Source organism: Candoia aspera, chromosome 4, assembly GCF_035149785.1.
Source record: "Candoia aspera isolate rCanAsp1 chromosome 4, rCanAsp1.hap2, whole genome shotgun sequence".
In the NCBI taxonomy this organism is placed as follows: Eukaryota; Metazoa; Chordata; class Lepidosauria; order Squamata; family Boidae; genus Candoia; species Candoia aspera.
Window position 1 is genome coordinate 10,225,658 of NC_086156.1, and position 7,684 is coordinate 10,233,341.

A 7,684-nucleotide genomic window follows, 5' to 3' on the forward strand; every position below is an offset into this window, starting at 1 on the left:
AATCAGATTAAGTACATTAAGACCTAATGGTGATGTGTAATAACAGATGAATAGGAAAAGCCCATTTAGGCCTTGCTCAATAAAATAAAGTCACCTTTGAGTGAAGCCTAACACCTGTGAAGTTTTCTTGCCAATGAAACAGAAGCTATTTGCTGCTGCCTTCCTCTGGAATGTCTAACCTACAGTTCAAGGCTGTCTAGTGATCTCCCATTCAAATATTAACCAGGCCTAATCCTGCTTAATTTTGTAGCCCATATACAGAAAATTTGGTCAGGTATGCATACACCAAATGCATTTTGACCCCAGTGTTTTCATCAGCTCTGTTTAAATGCCTATTGTAAATATCTGGGCTAAATAAACTAATAAACTAAGGCACTTTGGTAGTGTATTGGGTTATTGTTATTACTGATTGATTAAGCAAGTCTGTGATTTTGCATTGTTATTCAATTACCTTGCATTTCCAGAAGCTGGGTGCCTCCAAATGTGTGGACTTTAGCTCTCAGAATTCTGCAGGCAGTAGGGCTGTTGCTGAGATGTCTAAAAGTTGGTCTTGTGTATTTATTTGTTAGTTTGTTAATGTCATGACCTCGTTGTAAGGCACAAAGAGCCTCACAACGTGGATCATGATCATTAAGGAAAAGAGGAAGGAGATAATCAAACCAGGGATTAACACAAGCACCCAAAGGCACCCACACCCATGGACCCATAGGCAGCTGAAAAGAAAGACATCAGAGGAATGAAGATAAGATGCACCTGGTGCCCCGGAGGACACAACCGTCGCAGGGAGACAAAAGAAGACACCGGGGAAAACGCCCAGGCAGCCATCAAGGGTCCCATCAAGAGGGATCGGGGCAATGAGGGGTGGGGAAGCCCGGGGCAATACAGGAGGGTATAAAAGGGGCACCCCCACACCACCTACCCCGTTCCCGTTTTTCATTCTGTCAGTTATCATTCCAATAAACCAGAAATCCTTAATACCCATTAAGTGAGTCTGTGTCTTATTGCGAAGCGAGGCTGGCCCTGACAGTTAATTTCTGCAACCATTTGGATACTGCCCTACTTGAAAGATTCTGGGTGGTTTACAGTAACAGTATCTGGTGGGCTCCAAGTTGGGAGGAGGCTGCCTGATAAGCTAGTGTAATTCCAAATGTTAAAAAAAATTAATGGGAGAGTTTATGAAGCCAAAACTGATTTAGCAATATCAGCTGAGCAGAGGAGATTCAGATAAACTATTTCTACCTTCTTCCATTTCCCTGAGCCTGAGGAAGGTTCTAGAGAAGTGCTGGAGAACAAGATCAGGCTGGAGGTAAGAGGACAAAAATACAAACTTGAAAGCATTTTTATGTTGCAAAAGCCACTTGAGAAACCTAACAAGGAGCTTTACTAATGATAGGAATCTTCATTTATGTTCTACTTGTACATATCTCTAAATAAACCTTAAATTACAGATAGCCATAAACCTCCAGTACTCAAAAAAAAACTTCATTCTCATCATTTCAGAAATTACAAAAATGGTTCTTTGCCATGCCTAGATCTCCATTTTTATTAAATCCTTAATTTGCGAACTACTGCAAATCGTTCTCCAGCTGCTAAACTGCCGTTTTTTTTTTCCTGAATTATTAATCCTATATATTTTACAGAGCAATACAGTGTCAATCCAAGCAATGAAGGTCAGGCTAACTTCAGAGTCCAGTTTATGATCTAATATACAGCTTCCCCACTTCAAAATCACATTTATTAATCTTTTAAGAAACATAACAGATCATCAATATTTCAACATTCTTAGTTTATGTACATCAAACTTGATATTATTGTGATGGAGCACAAAAAATTAAGCCATTTTATAAGGGGAGACTGAATGAAATCTGTTGATGTATGACTTTTGGAAGAGCTCTCTTTCAATGAAAGTCAAGTGTGAGCTCACTTTAGATGGTCCTACATCTGGGACAGGAAAGCTTTTGGGGGTACAGAGCACAGTTGAAATTTTGAAAAGGTATCATGTTCTGCTTACAAATTGGCTGCTATGGGCAGGATTGTCTATTCATACAATAATGACCATGTTCCCCAACTTTTCTAAAAGATGTTGGCACTGATTATGGTGCTATTGCTCCCACCTTTTTGAAAAAATTGAATCAGCATGGGAAATAAGGTCCATGGATTACATGAGCCTTTACAACATTGGCTCCTTATAGAATAACTTTATTCCAACTAGGCAGGTCCAATGGGATTCTACCATAGTGATTTTTCTCAAGCCTGGCCATTTACACCTGATAAGAGCAAATTGGTATCTTTAAATCCAAAAGTGTTCCTAAAGTGAAAAGGTATGCAGCAGCCACCTTTTCAAAAGAACTGCATGGCAAAAAGAGCTACCAAGACTGTTCAGAAATGGAAAGCCAAGTGCCACTTTAAAGCAGCATGGAACCAAATAATCAAGAAGTGGGCAGTTCTTGCTGCCTGTCAGCTAGTTATATTTAGGGAACCTGGAGCATTTGCAATTATGTTCAAGTTGCTGAATGAAGATTTGCCTAAAGTTTGCAATGTGCAATATCTTGATAGTATAGAAGGGTTTGGAATCAGCATGGAACCTGTGGGCATTTCCCTTCCACAATTAAGGCTGGAATAATTAAGGTTTCCATGCTATTCAGAGCACTGTCTGACAGCAAAGTACTCACCTTTTGTAAATGATTTCAAGGTGGATACATCGGAACCTAGATTTGTTCTTCATCCCTCTTTATCTTCACTTGCAGGCTTGAGAGATCTTGAGAAAGGTGTGGGTGGTATGCCCAACAATTCTCTAGGACAGCCTTCTTCAACTCAGTGCCCTCTAAATGTGTTGACTGGTACGCCCATAAGTCTCATCTGATATCCTGCTTGGAAATTATGGGATTTACAAACCAGCACACCTGGAGGCAGGAAGCGGGAAACCTGGCAAAAAAGAATTGGCTATGGGGATGACCATGTGTCCTACCTGAAGACCTGACAGCTATCTATTTAAAGAGGTCCTTCACTGCAAGGCTGCCCAAATCCCAAACAACATGAAGAACTGTAAGTATGGAACTTAGTGTCCTTGAAATACTCTAAGCAAAGTCAGGAGTATGAAAGTATTTTAAAAATAGGACAAATATTTCCTGTTTGAGCACCAGTTTGGTGTAGTGGTTAAGGCACCAGGCTAGAATCTGGGAGACCATGAGTTCTAGTCCTGCCTTAGACATAAAGCCAGATGGGAGACCTTGGACCAGTCATTCTCTCTCAGCCCTAGGAAGAAGGCAAGAGCAAACCACTTCCAAATATCTTCCCAAGAAAACTGCAAGAACTAGTTCAGGCAGCCACCAGAAGTCAACAATGACTCGAAGGTACACCCAAAAAAAATCCACATTCTATTTAGAAAACATTTCCTTTACATTTCCTGATTTGCGCCAAGACTTCAAAGTAATGTTTGCAAATGTGATATAAATCCATTGTCTTCTTCCTTACTGATGTGCTTCTCTTTCTTGGCAATGTCAAGTGGCCATACCAGGTAATGAATATCATTGATAGGGTTTTTTTTTTAAAGAAAAGATGTGATTCATACATCTGAGGGCTTGGAAACTGTTAGTCACCAAATTCCAAATATACCTGGAACTTCAGACAAATAACTGAAGCAATACTTGCATGTCAGCTCTGTTCTGTGACTCCATCTAATATATATATAAAAAAAATACTGGTCTATTATTGCTGCAGCAATGACTTCTACAATGGATGCTACCCACTTTAAAAGTTGCTAAGTGCTTTCTAATCTTTTAGCAATATTACGAATGCTTGATCAAATCCACTTTCATCCCTGATCATCCTTAATTTAATGAATCTATGCTTTGGCTCAGTATAAAACAGCTATATGAATTCACCCAGGAGTGTAGGATCTTGAGATATTATGGTAAAATATACCTTAAATATTAAATATTTGATTGACTCCCTCCTGTCTATTCCTTTACCTCATTTTCAAACTTCAGAAGTTGTCAGATGAAATGCACTGGCTTCAGATTGCAGGCAACACATATATTGTCTAATCCAGTGGATTTACCTATTAATATGAAAATTGTGTTAGTGTGGTAATGGCATGCACATACACCTCGTAATTTGTATGAATTTACTATGAGTAGTTTTTTCAGTGTCTGGAGGGGGGACAAAAATTGTGTTAGTTGATTCAAATATTTCTTAGCTTGTCCTTTTTGAGTCATCTGCCATCTTTGTATTCATCATAGCCCCTATCATATTTTCCTATGGCAAGTTAGCATTATCAGATTATAACATACTGTATTAATGCTTGGCCATCTGGATAGAGTCCATTTAATTAAATGCAAAGTCCTCTTGGCTGAGGTTTGAATGTGCAAGAAAAAATCCTTTTGTTTTCATGAGTACAGAATACATTTGCATTTTTTCCATGTTTTCAGGTTTGGTTTTGTTTCACAATGGATCAGAAATTTATTTTTAAGAAGACCAAGAAACTTATTATATATTCCTCAAAAGATATATGTTGTGATACTGCTACTACTTTCTAATTTTACTTCCTAGCAACTGTCCTGTTTCTCATTCATTCATAAAAGGAAAAGAGCTAGGAATCTATGATTAACTTGGGAGGAGCATCTGACATCACAGAATTATTGAACCTAAAAAAGTGTGTACTCATGAAATTGCAAAGGATTCAAAAGCCCTAGTAATAAAAGTCAAGGAGCACAGTGAAAAAAATGGGACTAAAATTAAATATAAAGAGGACCAAACTAATGACATCTGGTAGAACTTAGCCAGCCTTAGAACTGACAATGAAGATACTAAGTGGTGAATAGCTTTTGCCTTTTAGGCTCAATCATCAACAATAAAGGAACAAGCAGTCAAGAAATATGCCGCAGACTAGCACTTGGCAGAGCAGCCATGTGTAATGGTTGCCTAAACCCAAATACTCAGTCTCACAAGCCAGGGCTTAAAGATAACTGATTTATTAAAGGAATAGTATGCAAATACAGAGAAAGCTGAGAATGAGCAAAAGCGCGCCAAATACAAACTTAAAAGCCTTGCTTCCAACCCAGTCCCGCCCCGAGTACTCGTTAGCAACCACCCCCTCCCAGGTGCTAGCAACCGTTACATCTGCCTGGGAAAGTAACCTTGAACAGAGTTGCAAACCCAAACACACATTCCAAAGTAGCAAAACAAAGAGCACAGCAATAATGGAAAATACCAGCAAACGTTCAAGCATGTAAGACACGGAAGTACGGTTTGACATGTGAAACGTTACGATGTTAACAACACATTGAAATGGTGAACATGACACCATGAAGGCCTTGGAAAAGATACTCAGATCCTGTGATGTGTCTTTACCTACATAGATCAGAATAGTGCAAGCCATGGTATTCCTTGTGACATTCTATGGAAGTAAAAATTGGACTCTGAAGAGGCAGGATAGCAAAAAGATTGATGCTTTTGAACTGTGGTGTTGGAGAAGACTCTTGAGAATACTGTGGACAGCCAAGAAAGCAAACAAATTAATCATTGAACAAATCAACACAGGGTTCTCACTTGAGGCACAAATGACCAGACTCAAATTATTCTACTTTGGACATATTGTGCAAAGACCCAGCTCTCTTGAGAAGGCTCTGAAGCTGGGAAAGGTGGAAGGAAAAAGAAGAAGAGGATGACCAACAGCAAGTTGGATGGACTCACATTAGCGATGAGTGCACCGTTGGAAGAGCTGAAGGACCAGGTTACAGACAGATCATCATGGAGAAAATCTATCTATGTGATCGCTAAGAGTTGACAGCAACTTGATGACACGTAACCATCATCAAAACAAGTGTGACTCTTCACAATTCCTTAGATGGAGACCATTGGGAATCCCAAGTTAGAACAGAGGAGGAGGAGAAAGAGAAGAACAACTGTTTATGGAATACTTAAATGGATTAAGGGATTACCCAACACTTTTGCTTACATTCAGATGCAATAGTTTTGCTAATAGTCTTGAGATTCCTTTCCTTTGGCAAAGAAGTTAAGGGAACTGAATGTCCTGTAAAACCCTAGAAATAGATCTATGATAAATAAAGTGGTGGGAATCCTGAATGCTGTGTCAACAAGTGTGCATTAAGTGTGCATTTTATTATATTTGTGGGTTCTTTGTAACTTTCCTTCTGTTAAAGGAATTCCTCTGAATGTTCAGACAAATTCATTCCCATTTTCCATTACTAAATAATGTTGCCCCAAGCAAGTATGTATTTCCAACACAATACAGTTACCCAATTTTCTTCTGAGATCCAAGCAACAGCAACCATCCACACAAACGTGATGAAGCTACAATCTGCAGTATTTCCCAGTTCAATCTACTAAAACACGTTTTCTTTTATATCAGCTAAATGAACCCACTGCCATGCTGATTGGACAATTCTTTTGGAGAAAAATTAAACAGCAATAACTTCTGTGCTGTTAATATATTGTTTTCTACTACAGATTAAGGTGACTATGGTAACTAATCATTTTGGCCAGGTGAAGAGGTTGAATTTAATTGTCTCCTTTTCGGATGTTAATTTTTCCACCTGGGGGGCAAGAACTTGCCTGGACTTGTTTTAGTTTTCAGTTTCCCTTCTGTATAGGCATGTAGAGCAGCTCTCACTGAGAGCCTATAAGAATGCAGAAGCTTTTAAATATGTTTTGCTTTCTGTAAATAAAATTATTTTTATAGAAATGCCTGGTGTGTGACTTTTCTGATCTCTCCTGGGCCAAAGGCTTTCCTAGCAATCTGCCAACAGGCTATGGGCCCAGTAAACAGCCCAGTAAGCCCAGTAAAACCCAGAGAGAATAGAGAGATCAGCTCCACACCTCATGCACAATTTAAAGGCAGGTAGCAAAGACCTGTGAAGATTTTCTTTGGAGCCACCTGGAGATTTTCCAGCAACTGCTGGTCTACAGGACAAAGAAGCCAGCTGAGGTGACTTGCAAAAGAAGGAAGAAGCCATGGCTACCTCCCAGCCCTCAGCGATGCCTCTGGAGCACCTATCAGAGACCAACTATTTGAATTGGGCCCTGAAGATGAAGATGTATCTTCACAGAGAGAATCTTTGGCTGCCCATTGGTGAGCAAACCCCCCAAAATCCCAGTGCTGAATGGCTGAGACAGGATGAGCAGGCTAGAGCCACCATTATCCTGGGAGTTGAGGACAATCAGCTAGTCCACGTGCGAGGTATGCAGTCTGCAAAGCAACTTTGGGATGCTTTAAGAGACTTGTATATAAAGGCAACAGCAGGGAGTAAAGTTACCCTGACAAAAAAGCTGTACAAAGCCTACCTTGCAGAAGGAGATAGCCTTCCTGAGCACCTGCATTATATTCAGCAGCTGTTTGTTGAGTTGCAGGAAAGAGGAATGGAATTTACACCTCTCACAAAATCCTATATCCTCCTGTCCTCACTGAATGAAACGTGGGACATGCTGATTTGTACCCTGGAGGCTATGCCTGAAGCAGACCTCACCCCATCGTATGTTACACAGCGCTTACTCGCTGAATGGGAGAAGAGAGAGGAAAGATCCCCCCATCTCTTCTGGAAAGCTGCAATACCAGAAACAAGGGAAAAGGGAAAGGAAGCTGAGGCCACAGCACTAGCCAGCCAGCGATGCTTCACCTGTGGTTCTGCTGGACATTTGCAGAAAGACTGTGCCTTGAGACCCA